At 43.4% G+C, this 19,397-nt stretch overlaps 1 protein-coding gene across 1 annotated transcript in view; it reads right to left on the bottom strand.

Annotated features, from left to right (window-relative positions):
• Nucleotides 1-19,397, bottom strand: part of LOC146833170 (uridylate-specific endoribonuclease C-like) — a 139,415-nt gene that overhangs the window by 39,824 nt on the left and 80,194 nt on the right. The gene's annotated exons all lie outside the window — the stretch shown is intronic.

The following is a 19,397-nucleotide window of genomic DNA, read 5'->3' as shown; positions in this document are numbered from 1 at the left end:
TGAGTAAGACTACCATCTCGAATCTACAGCCTCCTGCAGCAGTAGGGAATGTGAATATCACTCAGTAACAGGTGGGATGAAGACTGGACTAGGAATGGTGGAGGACAGCGCACAAGACCAGAATCTTTGGAGGGGCCCTGTGACTCCTTCTTTCAGATGGCAACCCGCAGGATAAAATAGGCTTGAGTCCTTATCTCTGATATTCGATCAGACTCGGCCAGTATGTGGTAACCCGGCTCATGTTACGCAAGGGACTCAACCACAGCTTGTAGCGGACCCTTAAGCGTGTCCACGTGGGCATTAGTTCACCTAAAGAGAATAAGGCATGTTCTTGATTCTTTATGGCTCTCTGGACAAAGTGCTGGCTTTTGAATTTTATAGTTCTATTTGGTCCTGATCCTTTCCACTTTGGCATACATTATTTCCTGCTTCAAGGGAACAATGCTCTCGGATATTGTGCCAGATCCTGATGTAAAGGAACATTTCATAAGCTCCTGTCAGAGCCTGAGGGCTTTTAGACAATATATTTGGATAAATATGTTGTAAATAAATCTTTTGAAAAACGTTTTGTGTAATCTTCTAGTGTCTGTAATGGAGAGGGTCGTGCTCGCTCATATAGGTCTATCTTTAGTTTCCAGTCTAGTCTAGTGCAGGCATTTAAAAGAATATCCCCTTTTACAAAAGAAAATGTCATGCCAGATCTACCGCATTCAAAACAGTCCCTCCGATAGCAAAAAACACTACATTCACTGGCACACCTTCCTCTTAGAAACATGCCTGTCTTTGATGTCTTTCTCACCAGCCACAAAACAACCACTCCGCCTGCAAAGGCCTGAATGCCTGTTCCGATCTGCACACCTCAAGGTACTGACATCATCAATGTAACACACGGGACTATGAAAGGAAGACAGACAATGTGAACTTGTTCTGTATGTACACAAAGATGTATCTGTGCTGGAGGTGGAGAGCATGTACACACTGTGCTCGAAGTGCGTGCTGACAGATATAGATACTGAAAATGGCCGAAGATGTAACAAACATTTTATTCACTAAAATATTTAAGTATTTGGATCCAGTGGCGTCACTAGGGTTGGTGTCACCCGGTGCGGGTAACTCATGGTGTCACCCCCTCACGACTTACCGCCAATACCACCACCACCAATACCACCACCACCAATACCATCACCACCAATACCACCACCAATACCACCCCTACCACCAATACCATCAACACCACCACCACGAATACCAATGCCACCACCACCAATACCACCACGATTACCACCAAAACCACCAATACCACCATCACCACTAATACCACCAACACCACCACCAATAACACCAATGCCACCACCACCAATAGCACCACCAATACCAATACCACCAGCACCAATACCACCACCACCACCATGAATAACAATACCACTACCACTACCAATACCGCCACCATCAATAAAAATACCACCGCCAATACCACCACCACCAATACCACCAATGCCACCACTATTAACACCACCAATACTATGACCACCACCATCAATACCACTACCACCAATACCACCACCACCAATATCAACATTTGTTTGCGCTTTAGTATAAAGTGAGGCAGAGAGTTTTAATGGAGAGAGGGTTGCATTTTCAGACATGTTCCAACATCTTGGCTGTTGTATTTGGTTGATAGGTTGTCTGTTTATAATACTAAATGGAAAGTGTTATGTGTCTTGTGGATTTATCAGAGGAGTGCTCCAATCATGTAACAGCAAGCTTGTATGGCATGTGGCGCAAAAGTGTAAGACTGATGGAGTCAGACTTGTGGATATGTACCATCATCCACTAACCTGAGCTGTTTGTTATCATCTATGTGGAAAGAGCAAGGCCTCCTTCTCAATTCACACTTGTCATAAATGTACTTTTCCTTGCCAGGACTAGAGACAGCTGGATTACAGCATTATATTTTGTGAGTATTGCCATAGTTTTAGGTGGATGAAGGTAGGGCCAATGATGCAAAGGGTCCAGTGAGCTTGGAAAGATCCTAATGTGGGCATAAGCAGCCAGTGGAGAGCCTGCAGAAATTATCCGGGTCGAAATTAAGGAGTATAAGTAGGAGTTGAAAGGCAGCTTCGTTTTGGATTTACCACACAGTGTGTACACAAATTTCATTCTGTGGTTAATTGTTAATCTATGAAATAGTTCTCAACTGTGAGGGATGGGGTACAGTTTCTTTTATAAGCTGAAACGGGCCTATTGCGGTTATTGATGTAGCTAAGGTGGTGAGATCAAAGTTTATCTCGCGGTGACCACACAAGGTTTATTTGCTATTACAATGAAGTGGCCTCGCATGGTGTGAATCCAGTCCACTCTGCGCATGAGCAGAGATCAGCTGAGGCAAGTTCGCCACTTTTATGTTCAAAAGGAAAGATCATCTAGTTTGAGGACAGTTTAGTTTGTTGAACCAGATGTTTGAGCGCACTAGCGCAGAAACACATGGAATCGCCCCCCACCCACCGCCCTGCACTGAATAGGAAATAGGCCACTCACCTGCTGAGTTGGTGGTGGCACGTGTTTCCATGCTTTTACTCCATCTGCCCTAACCTCGCACTTGTGCACTTCATAGCTATGGGATGCATTTCTTTAGTATAAACCCCATTCCAAGATTGTTAGCCATTTATGTGTCAGGCATTTAGGAAAAAAAGCATTGGCAAAGTCAATATCGAGGCCTTTTCGAGCAGAAATATATTGGGGTTTGACAGTGCTACTTTCATGATTGTACAACAGCTTTTATTTTATACTTGTATTTAGCATATATATTCTCATTTCCCACCAATCTCTTCTTATTAACTCTTCTATTAGGTGCCTGCGTGTTCCAACTACTTTTCACGCTCAGTTCAGTATGCGGAACAGAATCCCAGATTTTTCACACCTAGTTCGTCCATCTTCCCTTACTCAGTTTCTCCCCTCAAGATTTAGTTCAACCGCCAGATCCTCTTTTGCTTCTTCTGGCTTGCCTTTAAATGTAAATATGGTCATTTTAATACAAGATCCCATTTCTTTTCTAGTGGTCGGTCCCTAGCCATATTCTCAGGTCAGCAATGCATTCCAATTTTTGCTGATCCCCGCTGATACTCCATGCACCCAATAACGTTTTCACTGTTTCTCACTACTCACTCCAAATAACTTGGCCCCTTAATTCTTCCTTTCTGTTGCGCTTCTAGCCTTCAGTCATCACAAAATCATTTCCATTGTGGTTTTTTTTTGTAGCTAATCGCTACCTTCACTTTAATATTTGTGCCGTTTATGTGTTTTTCAGCTGTATAGGAGTCTAATGAAATGTAACTGCTTGGGGCCTCAGCCCCGAGCCTCGTTGCGACCCGTCCGTCTTGCACCAACAGGCAGGAAATGGTAACGCGCCCCCTGGATTCCTCTGCGCAGTGCCACAGGTGAGGAGACCGGGCGGGCTCACTGTGGCTGTGAGGGAGGAGGGGGGGAGGGAGAGATGGAAAAGTAACAGAACTGGAGACTCTGGAGAAAGGAATGCTGCCGTGGGGCCACCGGGTGTGTTTCAAACTGAAGTATATCCTTATCACACTATGACGTTGAAGAAGAAAGGTATTTATAATATTTGCAATAAAATGTCTTTTCTCTTAACCGCTGTTAAAGCCTGTAAGAATCTGGTCACAGTATAATCCTACCCTAGCGAGAGCTTTGAAGCTGCCTTGGTGGCATCCAGCGAGCTATAAGTTCCCAGAAAACAAACCATAACCCAGAACACATGGTGCGCCTCTGCAGATCAACTAGCCGCAGAAGCAAAGCTCAGCGTCTGCACAAGTAACACCCCTCACCCAGATATGTGGTACAGTATCACACACTGGCAGACGGGGGGGGGGGGCCGGGGGACTACCTCTCGGTCGGCCGGCCCGCGGCCGTTAGCCTTGCTTGGAATTTATTTTCAATTTGGATATTGAATAAAAATTAAATTATAGTGGCGCTGTGGCGACCACCTGAGACCTCCGAGTCCTCACCTCCGGCTCCTAGTCGTCCCTCGAGTCACGCGCACTTGGGACCATTCACAACATCGCCGACTGCACCCGGGCCCCTCTAGTGACGACGTGACGTCAGGCGCGCAGACGCGGCGGAGGAGGAGACAGTGCGTGCTGCGCACAGGCGGCACCTCCTCCTGCTGAAGCTGAATAGAAGGTAAACCGTTTAGGTTAGGTTGCGCGCGTCGCGTCCACGGTCCTCATTGCGTTTCGGTTTCGGAATCTGTTTGTTTACTTTCAATAAAATTTTGCACGGACGGTGCAGTGCACCACAGACACACCGACCGGACCGGCCCTTTGGTGTCACCCCCGTGAGGGTGTCACCCGGTGCGGTCCGCACCCCCCAGCACCACCCTAGTGACACCACTGTTTGGATCCCCAAGACGACCCTTTGGGAAGTGAAGCATGCTTACATCACTTGTCTGCGTTGCACCTACTTTTCATCACATCAGTAGTTGTGATTCAATGAAAGCAGCGCATGTTTTGAATTATTCTCTCTGCTTTACTTGATGTTCTTATTATTAACAATTACATGTTCTTATTCACACCAAACTGTTATCCCAATATTTTGTTTACTCGGCGGCGAAGTATTTCTCTTTCCTCCACCGGTTTGAAATTGGCATCACGACCGACATCCTATTTCAGTCAGTCAGTCATAAAAACTTTATTTCGGCCTGTATGGCCATAAAAGCACATATAGAAATGCAATATATCACATACAGCACATACATAATATCTATTGAGCTAGGTGAGACCGAACAGTACGTTAATAAAATAAAATTCCAGTCTGGTTTTTAGTTGGCGAGAAGGACTCAGTGCTTAATTTGTGCCGGTGCTTTCCGGTGCTTAGCACCGCCACTTATTTATCAGGGCCGGGTCTACATAACAGCACGCGTCTGCAACTCTGACTCTGCACGACACGTCATATGTCAGGCAATGTAAATATGGGTAGACTCGAGACTACTACATTCAGTATCTAAAACTAATTTACCTCCGGCTCAGACTCGCGCGCACAGACCGCCCGACTCATGTTATTTATTTATTTCAATGACGATGCGCATTTCAAATGTGTTTTAAGCGGCAGGCGGCGGGTGGCGGGCTGCGGCCAATGGGAGGGCTGTGAGACACTCATTGGGCAGGGGGCTGTATTGCGAGTGGAGAGCTGTGCGTGCGTAGATTTTTTTCAAAGTGCCCCGCTCCAGGCACACCCGCACGCACTGTCCCCGCCGTCGAGTTTAATTTTTTTGCATATTTATATAGCGCGAACACGACCCGAAGGTATTGGAACGCTTTCCATGAGCACCCTAGTTACATAACATATTCAGGAACGGGGAGATGAAGTGATTTGCCCCGAATCACAGGATGTGGACGCGACCCCGAGGCTCGAACCCTGGTTTCCTGCACCCAGGATGTGGACGCGACCCCGAGGCTCGAACCCTGGTTTCCTGCACCCAGGATGTGGATGCGACCCTGAGGCTCGAACCCTGGTTTCCTGCACCAGAGGCGGCAGCTCTAGCCCACGGACCAGAGCCTCTCCCCAGTCGAGTGCAGGCCGTAGCAGGCCTAGGCCGCCTAGTGTATAAAGGCAGGCAGGCCGGCCAGTGCCCGGCTGCCCACCACCACCAGCAGTATGTGTAAGTAGCATCATTGCGTTTTCTTTGGGGGGGTGAGAGCGTGAAGGGTGGTGTCACACTGTCTGCAAAGCTCACCGGCGTGGTAGGCTAGCTTCGGCTCGGCAATGAAGTCCGGTGTAATGGGGTTAATCTTTAGAGGCCCTGCAACGGCCTCTGTTGCCCTTCATCCAGCCTTCTCCTGTCCCGGGCCGGGCAGTGGCAGACTACGTTAAGGTTTAATCGTTTTTCTGACTCCGCACTTGCTTTTACTTTGTCACGCTGTTTGCACCTTCTTGCATACACATGAGAGAGATTATCACTCTGTTAGCAACTTAATTCTTAGTATCTGTGCAGCAACCTCCATCCCATCGGCCGCACATGCGCAAGCACCTTGGCTCGTGGGCACTCAGTTCCTCGTGGGGGCTGCTCACACAAAGTCCAATTTTGTGATTGAGAGGACAAAAGGTGACAGAATGTAGTGGTGCCCGAGTCCCACACATTTAGGAAATTCTCCCTTGATAATTCTACAGTTTCACTGTGCCCTAGTTTATGATGTCTGGGGAAAACAAGTGAAACCGGCTTGATAGATTTATTGAAGCTGGAAGAGACTGCTTTACTCAGTGGCCCAGGGCCAGGGGCTTCCAAAATATCGCCACGAGCCCCATACCTTTGACAGCGTCCCCTTAAGCAGGGTGCTATTTTAACACCAGGCCACGTGCGTGTTTCTCAGACAGAAACTTACTTATTATACCGGGGTCTCATTAGAATGCATGTTATTACCATTTTACTCGTGGGATAGAAACACACACCCTCTTGAAATCATGTAGTGTTTTCCAAATAGATGATACCGGAGGAAAAGTAGTGCACACCATTCTTGAAATGTGGATGAAAAAGTGCCCGGTTGCCGATCTAATTCTTTGCTGTGCTTCGTTCGTGCATATATGCGGAGTAGATATGCAGCGTGTGATATGCTGTTTATTACCAATGTTGAGATTGGAGGAGGTCCATGACTTACAAGAGGCGAATATGGGAGGTGGTATTTAACCAACACCCACATGTAATGGGGTAAGATTGCACTGAAGAGATGCATGACTATTTGAACAGTTGCTTACCTGTGTAAAGTAATTGTTACAGCCAGTCTGTGAGGAAGCAAAAAAATATTTTTATCCTTTCAACTTTCTGTGGTAAAAACTTGAATTTGACCTTTGCCCTGTAGTAATGTATGTATGTTAGTATAGTGACACTAAATAATGTGTTATTGGGCCATATCTGTTTTCAGTTACAATGGCATACAAATAAGTGAAAACTGCTTCTCACTCCAATCTGTGCCTTATAAACAGAGACTAATTTAAGCAGGTGAATTCAGGTGCTCAGCACCAGCACTCAATCATCAACACTCACACTTTCAGGAGCACAAGTTAAAGACACATCCATATACAGGGGAAGATTGAGTGATTTGCCCAGAATCACAGGATGTTGAACCGCAGCCGAGACTCGAACCTGGTTACCGTGCTCCGAAGTTGGCAGCTCTGGCCATTACGCCACATCTTTGACCCACTCTCATGCTTAGAGGATGGTTTTGTTTTAAGCGGCACTAACAAGAGAAATGGGCTGGTGCAAGCTGCCTCCTGAACAGAGCCCTGGCACTTATTTATTTACAAATTAACCACAGGTAATAGTTGTATCTTCAATCTCATGATACAATTAGTCTCTGTTAAAAATGGCATACCCCAGTATTGTTCTTTCCCCAAATCGGCACATAGAGCACTAGAATTTTTCAAGTGTCTCTTTCCAATGCATTAGTCGTTTTAGCTAATTTATTCCAAAATTGTGCTTTAAATGCACTTTTGATTTAATCTTTTTCAAAATGTTCAGACGGCAGGGGAACCATCTATCAAATCCTTTCTTGCGGGATGGCTCCCTTGCTTAAATTCAGATCGGGTATTACATCTGACTCAACAGTGCCAGTTGAGGATGTGGGCGGAGCCAATAGTTTTGGGGTGGAGCCAGTAGAGGAAGTGGGTGGAGCCAGGGAGGAAGTGGGTGTGGCCTCCTGAAAAGTTTTGAGCACCTGGACTTCATATTTTACAAATTAAGCACTAGGACTCCCCCTCTCACCAGCCTTGCCACAGTTATCTAAAAGACATGAGATGCTAGTACAATACATGTACTACATGTGGTCTTTGCATTAACCAAACAAAAGAGATCGATAATGTGCGTGTGCATACACAGTGGGGCTGCTAGAGCAAGAAGACCTCTTCACTCAAAAGCGGATCTCTTTAAAAAGCGCATATGCAAACCTTTAAACAGCATGGTGGCGGTTGCAAGATTTAGAAAGCAATGTCAATAAAGTGGATAATTCGTAACTCAGCAGGGAGATAAACTATTGCAATAATCCCATATAATTCAATGGGATCTCTAATTTAGATTACCATTCCTGAAGAGAAAAAAAAGTGCACGTGCGAAGCTTCAACAGCATGTACGCTTTTGCTTTAGATTTTAGCCACATATTCTAGAAATCGTGTACAGCGCAAGAGTGGTACAGAGGTTAATGCAAATGAGGAGAGAAATCAAGATATTTTAAAACTGTGAAAATAACCCACATTTGCCAGCGTTCTAAACACTGAAAAGTAGTTAAAAATGGAACAGTAAAAAAACGACTGATAAAGCACTCATTAAATAAAAAATTAGTAATTATGAAATTCATCAATTGATTTAATTCAATATAAAAAGAGAAAGTGGGGCCCAATTAGCATACTAAATAAAAATGAACAGGGCAGAACTATAAGTTCTTCTTTAGGATAGCTCTGCGAGTAATCCACATGGAGAATAGAAAACGTGAGATAGAGAACATAATGGGCATATCGGTGGCATATTTAAATAGCTTAAAAACCTCACTACAATGACTGGACCCCAAGTTTCTACATAGCTGTAACAACCATCGGATCCTTGTCCTCCTGTCACCTTGACAGAAAAATAACACATGTATTTCGGTCTCATCTGCCTTCTCACAAACTGAACAAGCCGGACTGGGAGAACCCGCCCACAAATTCGTAAATGTACGCAGCAGGAGCACCCCATGTCTGAATTGCAGAAATAGCTTCTTGGCAAGGAGCAGCTGGATGTCATCCAGAATGAATTCTAGCCTGTGTTGGTCTTTTACTTCCATGAACCTAAGGGTCAATCTGCCAGATGCAGACCACCTCTGTAGCTGGGTAAGTTGATGTTCTCTATAACTCTCCATCAGGACCTTTCTAGAGGTCACGTGTCAGGTGTCTTCTGCATTATTCCACAAGTTACCCCTCCCAAAGTCCTCGCAGATATTCCTGATGTATGCTAGCCATGGCAATTTGCCAGCACCTTGTAGGCCCATAACTTTGCTCAGCTCTTGCCTATATGGGACCAATTCAGGAGTGCTCCACAGGCGTCGCCAAAATAAAAGGGGTCTGGGAGCTGCTTCTTCTGCGATAGGTCTGATCCCAAGGTCCATTCTAAGAGGGGTTAATGGGGAGCTAGAGAGAAGACCCGTAAGTTGCCTGGCAAAAGAGTTTGCAGTATGCGATAGAGAGCCTGATCAACAATGGTCCCAAATTTCAGCTCCACATAACGCAGCACCCCTAGCCTGTGCTTTGTAAATTTCCACCGTGGTGCTAACCCATTTATGGGTACATTCCTATATACCTTTGAGATGCCCACTGCTGTCTGTGCCAACTTTAAACTTGCTTTCTTTATTTGTGCACCCCAATCCATTTTCTCAGTATGCGTAAACCCCAAGTATCAAAGATGGATACCCTCTCTAATAGCCTTCCATCTAAATGGGGATTTTAACGGTTGCAGTTTTTCATATTAAATACCATATAACTTGTTTTTTGGAGATTAATCTCCAAGCTCTGATTTCTACAGAAAATACTAAAGATGTCTGAATTTCCATAGGGGATTTCGAGTGTAGGAGGGTGTCATCTGCGAACATCATGGCTGGTATTTTACGGTTCGCTAGCCTGGGGGCATCAATGTCTTTCCTGACATCCAGTGTCTCGATTAGGCCATTGATGAAAAGGGATAAAAGGGTCGGGGCCAAGACGCAGCCTTGGCGAACACCTCTCTCTACTAGCAAAGGGGCTGACAATTCCCCATTTTTACCATACCTAATTCGTGCAAAAATGCCTTTGTGTAAGCGTTTCACCTGAAGACAGAGATACTCAGGGACTCCCATGTCCAATAAAATTGCCCAAAGTTTATCCCTCGGAACCAGATCAAATGCAGATTTAAGGTCCACAAATATTACATAGAGGCTGCCACCCTCTAAGCACACAGTTTTCCAATACACTAATTGCAGTCTAAAGATTTGATCGGTTGTGGAGATCTTCACTCTAAACCCGGCTTCGAGGGGGGTGAGAACATTAAGCTTCTCCATCCAGGTCTGCAGTCACCCCAGAACTACACGGGCAAATAATTTCTGGCTTATATCTATGAGGCTAAAAGGGTGATAGTTGGCGGGGTTGAGCAGGGAGCCCTTTTCGAAAATTGGGATTTTCTCTGCCCCAGCCCAGGTGGTAGGGATCGGCAAGCCCTGTAAAATGGCATGTAAAAAAGACCAATAATAAGGGGCCCAAACTGTGGGCTCAGAGCGAAAGAGGTCCCAAGGCATCTTATCCAGCCCTGGTGCCTTAACTGGTGTTATCTTGCCCAATGCATCAGTAATCTCCTTCAGGGAGAACAAAGAGGGGACTAAAGAAGTTGACTCTAGAGGAGTGGGGGTTTTGGGCAATTGGCCCATCAACTTCCTCTGCCCTTAGGTATAAAGATTCAAAGTGTGCTCTCCAGACATCCTCCCCAATATTAGGTTTGATAGCCGATTCGCCTTCTAAGGATCCCAAATTTACCCCATTCCAAAATGCCCTCATGTCATGATTGTTTAGAGCACTTCTAAGAGAATCCCATTTTTGGCACTCCCAACTACTTTTTGCCTTTGCAATGGCATTTTTGTGGACTGCCCTGGCTACCTTGATTATTGACCTGTCATTAGCTTTAATGGCAGCTAAAAGAGCAGACTTAGTTGCACCACAGCATTCATTATACCATGGGTGGCGAGGTTTTCTAGTTAGCCTAGGGTTTTATTAGGGTGAAAAATGATAGCCTTAGTGGAAAGTAAATCTTGATGGTTGTTGAAGATTTTACTTTGAGAAATAAGGGTGCCATTGGTCACTGTGAGTTGGCTCGCAACCTCAAGAAATGGTATGATTGATTGGTATAGGGAGGCCAGTTTTTTATGCGTTTGGGAAAGATCCTCCCAGCGAACTCTCTTCCCTCCATTAGACAGTGTTAATCTAGGGCCAGGTGGTGAGGATGTATCTGATACATTCTCGGCATATGGCGATATTACCTCTAGAACAAGGGCATTATGATCACTATCATGACGGGGGATTATCTTGAAATCTAATACCCAATGCCAGGATTTGGTGTCTACCAGGATGTAATCTATAATCGAAGTGTGCCCTGGTCTATTGAAGGTATGCTTCCCAGGGGTATCAGATAGTGTACGGCCATTACAAGCTCTTAGTGAGAGATTTAATGCAAGGGTATTCAACTTCAACACCAACGTAGTCCATGCCCGTATAGGCAAAATATTGGGCTCTGGAATAGCTTTAATGACCGTACACTATCTGCGGTAGTCTATCTGCATGCATGCAGAGCCCCTCCACCTTCCACAAAGCCGGAAGCGCAGCGGGGAAAGCAAAGTATGTACCTCGCTGAGTGGTGGTTATGGTGTTAAAATGTACAATTTCAAGCCGACAGCTGTTAGTACCTAAAATTTCAGATCGCTGCCATACTTTGTTGGTTTTTAGCCACTGCCCATTCATCTCTGTGCCCCACCCATCCCTGTTTATGGCCTTCCCAGAGCAAGAATCCTAGAGCCGGGCCTGCCTGCAGACCAGGGCGGCCCCAGTGGGTCAGTGGCTTGCGATACAGTTTATGCTTTGGGCTCAGGAATCAAAATACTTGATTAAGCAACTCAGCCCTGACTAAAATCTCTGCCTCGTAAGTGAAATAAGTATAAATGTGAAAAGTGACAATTCACATTATATTGAGCACAAGCGGTACTTGGACGACGAAAACTTGAACACTAACTCGCACACTAACAGCTCCTGGGACTATCCCTGAATTTGAGGCAGGAGAATACTTTAACGTACACCATCTGGCATTTATCAACTATTGGAGCACCAGTAGTGCTGAGTTGGAACACTCCTTACTTCAGTTGCTTGCCTGCTTGGACCAGGACTACTAGACCCATACTCCCGCTGGTCAAGGTGCTGGGCTTGTGCCTGGGCGAAGACCGACTAAGAGAAGGACTATGCCCGAACTTGGCCCGGCTGGGCTACTCCTCCATCTTTTGCCCGCCAGAAAAGCAAGCGACTATATTCAGCTTAGAATGGCAAATGCAAGACGGTAGGTAATATTATTGCTACTGCTCCCAGGTCTACTATTGATAATGTCCTTGCAAGTGTAGTCAGAGACAGAGTAATTAAAAAGCAAATTGAACTTGCAGAGAGGAAGCTCACAAGCAATGGGTCTGATTTAGGCTGGCAGACTATTGATGCAGGCATAACATTTGTGCAATAGTTTGACGGTCTACTGCAGGAGCATTTGAGCCCAGTTCTGACTAGGTTGGAGCGGATAAAGTTGAAACTGAATGAGTTGTATGATCAATGAACAGTCACAATATCGAATTTTAAATATTGATATGGCAAAATATCGAGTTTTAAATATCGACTGGACATAATATCGACTTTCAAAAATATAGTGGTGCAGAATATCGAAATGCAGGTAAGAAATATTGTTTTTCATAATATCGAAGTTAATAATATCGACAGTCATAATATAGTTGTTAAAAATATCCATTTTATTTTAGTGTTTTAGGTGTTAGTATATGTGTTAAAAGTATGTATTATTTTTGTAATGTATGTTTGAATTTTTTTAAAGTAATGAATTTTATGTTATTTAATTTTTGCGTAATTTAATTTCCTAGCGGGTTGTGGGTTTATAGGGGAATAGGGTGGGAAGTAATTTAATTATAAAATATGTTTTAAGATTTATTTAGAATTAATTAATTATATGTTAATTAGTTTTTGCGTAATTTAATTCTGCAGCGGGTTGTGGGTTTATAGAGGAATAGGGTGGGAAGTAATTTAATTGAAATTAATTAATTAATTATTTTATACATTAATAATTTAGTATTTAATAATTTATATATATATATATTTTTGTCCTCATTCACCTCAGAAAAAGAGAAAGATGTCCGTTTTTCCTGCCCTTTATAATGGAAGAGATACTGACCGCTACCAGGCATACTACAATAGGCACCAACCTTTCTGCGGCTTTCTGTCTCACACGGTATAACACCAATACTGCTTAGATTTCTGAAGTACATAGGGGCCCTGTAGCAGTCCAAGAGTGTTAACCGGTGTAATCATTGGACAAGATTATAGATTTGTATCAGCAATTTACCCACAAAGATTTTTTCACAACCCTCCTTGGCTCTCCAACCATACTAATAGGGGGTTTCAGAAGGCTTTCTTCTAAGACTTATTCCCTGCAAGATCCATCTTGGACATATATATGAATGATTCCAACCATTCTGAGTGTTGTGGAGGTATGCTGCTCACCCATTTGTGACAAACTTCCCTTCTGGCCAGTAATATTGCATAAAACAACAAATCTCTGATGTTACCTACAAGTTCGTCAACCACCCCAAAGATAACCAAAGAAAGGCTTACCTTTATTTGTTGACCCAAAATACCTGTCATTGTTGTTTGTACTTTTTCCCAGAACTCACTGATTGTGGGGCATTGGAAGAACATATGGATGTCTGTTGCCTTTTCCAACCCACATTTAGCACAGCAGGTTTGGCTTCCTTTCCCCATCTTAGATAGTTTTTCGGCTGTTATATATGCCCTATGGAGTTAAAAAAAAAAGGTGTTTTCTTCTTAAAAAAGCAGGTTTAACTGTGATGCCAAATATTCTGCAACTGCTCCAGAGGCAAGTAATTTCCCCACAGCTCCTCCGCCAAAGTGAATTCTCCATCCATTATGTCTTGAAGATGCCAGTACCAGAGTGCTACTTCTGTGTTTCCTGGTAGTTTAGTTACCAATTCATCTTCTAAGATATTGCCAATATCCAAAGTCGATTCTATGCTTTGTGCCCAACTTTTTAGTTGTAGATATTTAAACTTTGAGAGGTTACCCTTCATCAGTCCGTACCAGAGTAATAAGTTACCTTCTCTGGTTAAATCCCCCCAGACGTTTAGGTCAGCGTCTCTAAATGGTAGCGCCAACTTGTCGTTGAGACACTCTGGGGTTCCTGGAGAATTCCACATCGGGGCAAAGTGGGAGTAATAATCTAATTTCGAAAGGCGTCTGATGTGGTACCACATTATTGCCATTGAATGTAGCACATTTAGTTTAACTTTTTTTTTTAAATTGGGATCTCCAAATTTAAAGAGGCAGCAGTCTGGATTTATTTTACATTCTTTTAGCATGGCTGAATACATTAAACCTATTATGGATCCATCGGGAATCTTTATAAGCATTCTGGAATTTTTTAGTTGGAAGGCCCACGCATAATATTGTATGTCTGGTAAAGATAGACCTCCCTTCTCCCTTCTTCTTTGCAGTTTCTTCCAAGAGATCCTACTCCCTTTATTAGCCCAAATAAATGAATTTATTGCTTGCTGTATGCTGTGTATAGTGGCTTTATGGACGTGTAATGGTAGTGAGTTAAATATGAAGGTAATCTTTGGCAGGATGCTCATCTTGACCAAGCTAACTCTCCCTAGAATCGTTAATGGGAGGTGTACCCAATTCTTCATTAGTTTGACGATCTCTTTAAACACCCTACTTAAGTTTGTTTCAGCAATTAAATTGATATCTTGGACTATTCTTAAACCAAGATATCGCATCTCCTTTTTAATTAGTATTTAATAATTTATATTGTTAATTAAGTTAATTAATTTATTAATAATTAATTATACATTGATTAATAAAAATTAATAATTAATTGGTAATTATGTTAATTGTGTTACTTTTTTATTAATTAGTAATTATTTAGATAATAATTATTAATAATTAGTTTGTAAATATGTTCATTGTGTACCTTTTTTAGGAGTGGGTTGAGTGTTGATAGGGGAGTAGGGTAGGAAGTAATTTAGATTTAATGTAATATTTATTATTTTTCATATTATATTTATTAAAAGTTATTTTATAGTGTTAAATGTGTAAATTAATTTATATTTGATGGTTATTATTTTTTTGTTAATTGTTATTAGTTAATTAATTGTTAATTAATTATGTTAATTTATTAATATTTTACAATGTTGTAGGTGACGTTTAGAGGGGAAAATGGTGCGAGGTAAATTAATTTTGAAAAAATAATTACTTGTTAATTAATGTTAATTATATTGCAGGAGTGGGTATACTAAATTATTCCCCTACGCTATCCAACACTTTCCCTACCGTTACACTTGGTGGAGTGGGAATATTAAATTATTCCCACCCGCTATCCAACACTTTCTCTACTGTTGCATTCACTGGAGTGGGAATAGTAATTTTTACCCTCCCGCTATCCAACACTTTTCCTACTGTTGCACTCACTGGAGTGGGAATAGTAATTTTTACCCTCCCACTATCCAACACTTTCCCTACTGTTGCACTCACTGGAGTGGGAATAGTAATTTTTACCCTCCCGCTATCCAACACTTTTCCTACTGTTTTACTCACAGGAGTGGGAAAAGTAATTTTTACCCACCTGCTATCAAACACTTTCTCTACTGTTCCACTTGCTGGAGTGGGAATTGTAATTTTTATCCACCCGCTATCCAACACTTTCCCTACTGTACCACTTGCTGGAGTGGGAATAGCATTTTTATCCCCTATGCTATGCAACATTTTCAGTATTGTTATGTTTAATGTAGTGTAAAATATTATTTTAAAAACATATTTATTTTAATATTTTAAGTTATATATAATTTATTTTTATATTTATATTATAGGTTTATTTATATATATATGTAATCATATTTTAAATTATGTTGTTAACATTTTATCATTAAAAATATTAATTATGTTTTAATATTATTAGGTTAATATACATATTTTAAAAAATGCATGTTTGTTTTTTTACATTGCATTTATTATTCATTAATTTTAACGTTTTTAAAACATTTTTAACTATGTTTGACTTAATTATATTTATTTTTTAATTAATTTTATTTGACTTTTAAGACATTTAAAAAAGTCGATATTTTAGCAAACTATGGGGTCCATTACGATGGCGGGTGGTAACGGCAAAAGGGATCACCTGCCATATGTGCGGCGGTCCCGCAATTGAAATTAGGATGCGCCCGCCACACTGGTGGGCGCATTCCGCATTTTTTACATTGCGGCGGGCGGTGCTGTCAGCAGCACCCACCTAAATGTAAAAAAGGGATGTTGTGCATTTGCATGCACAACGTGGCAGGCACCGCGCGGTGCCTGCCACCTTGCGCATACAAATGCAGGGATGGTACCCCCACATGTGCACCCCCCACACCCCCAACACCCTGGGGGCCCGCCACGGGCCCCCAACAGCAAAGTCCATGGAAAGGCGAGTGACCGCCTGCATCTTAATATGACCGCCACCATGTTGAGCCCCTTTACCGCCCGGTCGACTCGTTGACCGGCGGAAAACCGTCAGGCGGTCTTCCCGTCTGCCGGGGTCACCCGCCATCGTAATGTGGCAGGGGGAAAAGGTAGGCAGGTGGTGAATGTTGGTGGGCGGATTACCACCATGGCGGTGGTGGCAATCCACCCGCCAACATAATCGCCCCTATATTATTAACAACAATATTTAGGATGCAATATTTTTGTACTTACCTGTTTGTAGATAGGAAGTCGACATTCTGTTACTCTATATTTTTACCTCGATATTGTGGCAGCTCGATATTCTTCTCCTCGATATTCTGTCAGTGATCCGTCTGATCTTAGGCACAGAACCCCTTAGTAACATTTTAGCTCCTAAGATTAGCTCCTCTGTCACGGCGATTCACCCTCCGGCGTCAGGGTACCATTGCAGATATGATTCCGCCTACGCAAGCATTCAGTGCACAACCTTCATCTTGCGAAGGGAAATACAGATGCACTGGAGGATAGGAACTATTGCTCCTCAAGCAAATCACCATCACCTATGCCAACTATTAATTTACTTCCCCAGGCCTACCCTTATGATCTAACTTTGGGAAATGCCCCTTCTCTAGGAGAAGGCTTGACTGAAGACGCTTTGCAATTAAAGAATAACATCATACACTGACTTTCCAAACACCATGGTCTAATATTGCAAACACTAAACAAATCCTCGTGGTGAGAGGGGCATCCTGGATTGGGCCTGCAGTGAAGACTTATGCCAGAGACACAATTGTGATAAACTTAAAAAAATCGGCGTGTGTTAGTCACTGTCTTTTTCCAGTATATCCAAAGTATGGTCCAGTAGTATTCTGGTTTTACCGCTTGGTTATTTCTATAACCCCATCGCCTACCACCATTCCTCCATGCAAGCCATGTACCAACAGTGGGGGGACCACTGACCAAAATGCGATCTCCATGATCTATAGGAAAATTGTGTACAACCGCCTAGATGTCTTAGTTGAACTAAAAGCAGATTGGGAAAAGGATGTGGGCAACTTTGAGGAAGGGCAATGAGAGGAGGCTCTGCAAGCTCCCCAGGAAGTAGTAATACTATCTAGGTTCCGCTTGATGCAACTGCATTTATTAAATAGATCACACAACACCATTAAAACACTACAGAGCATGGGGAGGGCAAGCACTGACAAATGTAGTATGGTATGCAACCAGGTTGGGGACTTCTTACATACAGTATGAAAATCACCATGCTGGTGACAGCCCCCACTTTCCTCTGGCTCCGGTCAACTCGAGCCTTCAGCTGCACGTCAGGCGCCTGCCGGTATGCAGGCCAAGTGTGCCTCAGCTGAGCCCCTCACTCCCTGCCTCACCTCTGTCTCAGCGTCGGTTGGTCTCCACAGCAGAGCCGCCTCCGGTCGGGGGTCTAGGCCGCCCCCTGTTTCTGCCACTGCTCCTCCATCCCATGTAGAGTTGATGTTGCCCCACTCCGTGGGGCCAGCACTCCACCCTCCGTTTGCTGGAAACTGTGTCCAGGTAGTCTTCTCTTCTATGTCTCAGCACAACAGGGGCCACCCCTCTGCTACGTCCCTCGGCCCCAGTGGCGTAGCCCTTCACCGCCACTGTATCTTCCTTTACTTCTGAAAGGCCACTCTACACAGGTCAAATCCACCCCCTGCATGATCGCAACTACCAGCACAGACTGTATGAAGCACAATGTTTTATATAACTTACCTTACCGCCTGTGTTCAACTTCAATACATTGTGCCCAAGCTGTTCAGCTCCATAGGCCGTTCTCCCTGCGCCATGCTCGTATGGCTTCATAATTCAAGTGCGATGCTGCAATCAAAGGTAGCCCGTCATCTAAACCAATCCCGATGCTGCTTTCATACTGTTTGCATAAGTGAACAGTACAACAGCAGCACCCAATTGGTTAGAGCGGGCAGAGACAACGCTCACAGAGAGACTGGGCTCACTGATGTAGCCCATCATATAAACCAATCCTGATGCTGCTTTCATAATGTTTGTATAAGTGAACAGTACAACAGCAGCACCCGATTAGTTAGAGTGGGTAGAGACAAGGCTCACAGGAAGACCGGGCTCACTGACGCAGTGCTAGTCGCAAGAGCTGAAGTTTGCATGTCGGGTTGCCCGTGGTTAAAGTAACGGCCAAACTGACATGCGCACTTCATCTCACAGGGGCAGGCTGGTTGGTGGCCAATCATCATGCCTGGGGAGCAGCTCACTTTTCCACCCCAGATAAAGCTACAGGCAGAACAGACAGAGAACAATACTTGACCTGCATGTGACAGCTCATTCTCACACAGCGGGTCAGTGCCCCTGGGCTCCTTAGACAAGCCACCCCGAGTCACAGGGCGGCTTATCTATCTGGCTTAAATTATCACTAAAATACAAGGTTATTCGCACCTATGTTACTTGAGATGCACTTCAACTGGTAGTTAATATTTGTAGTAATAATTTCTAAATACTGTATGCTTAATTTCTATAACAATGACTTTCCCTACGTTAAGAATATTAATGTAATTAGGTTTTATATAGTGCACGATTACCCAAAGGTGTCTTAGCGCTAGCATGCAACCCAGATGAACCACCAGAGACTAGGACGGATTCGATAGAATCATTTATGGCTCTCCGAGAAAAAACATGTTTTTAGCAATTTCCTAAATTGCAACAGATTGGATTGAGAGCGCAAACTTCTTGAGACTGTTTGAAGTTATTGTTAACCTGCCCAATTTGTATAGGCCTTTGGCTAATGGGCAAATTCTAATTGCCTGTGGAAACTTTAATGCAATCAACTTTAATGCAATCACACTTTAATGCAATCTAATCTTGGAACGTGATCTTATTAACATTCATGAACAGTAAGGTCTAGCTATACCCCAGGTGCCTACTTTTTTTGGGAGAGGGTGTTCGTCTGCCATTGATTATGTGTTTATGACTGACCAATGTTCAGCCTTATGTCAAAGAACGAAACTCATAATGTATGGGGACCACAACCCTTTCACCATGACTATCATGCTCCTTAACTCTAGATCTATCCACTGGGCCCGCCATATCAT

This window comes from Triturus cristatus, chromosome 4_2, assembly GCF_964204655.1.
Source record: "Triturus cristatus chromosome 4_2, aTriCri1.1, whole genome shotgun sequence".
In the NCBI taxonomy this organism is placed as follows: domain Eukaryota; kingdom Metazoa; phylum Chordata; class Amphibia; order Caudata; family Salamandridae; genus Triturus; species Triturus cristatus.
Note: the sequence above shows the minus strand (reverse complement) of the source record. Positions and strands in the feature narration are given on the sequence as shown.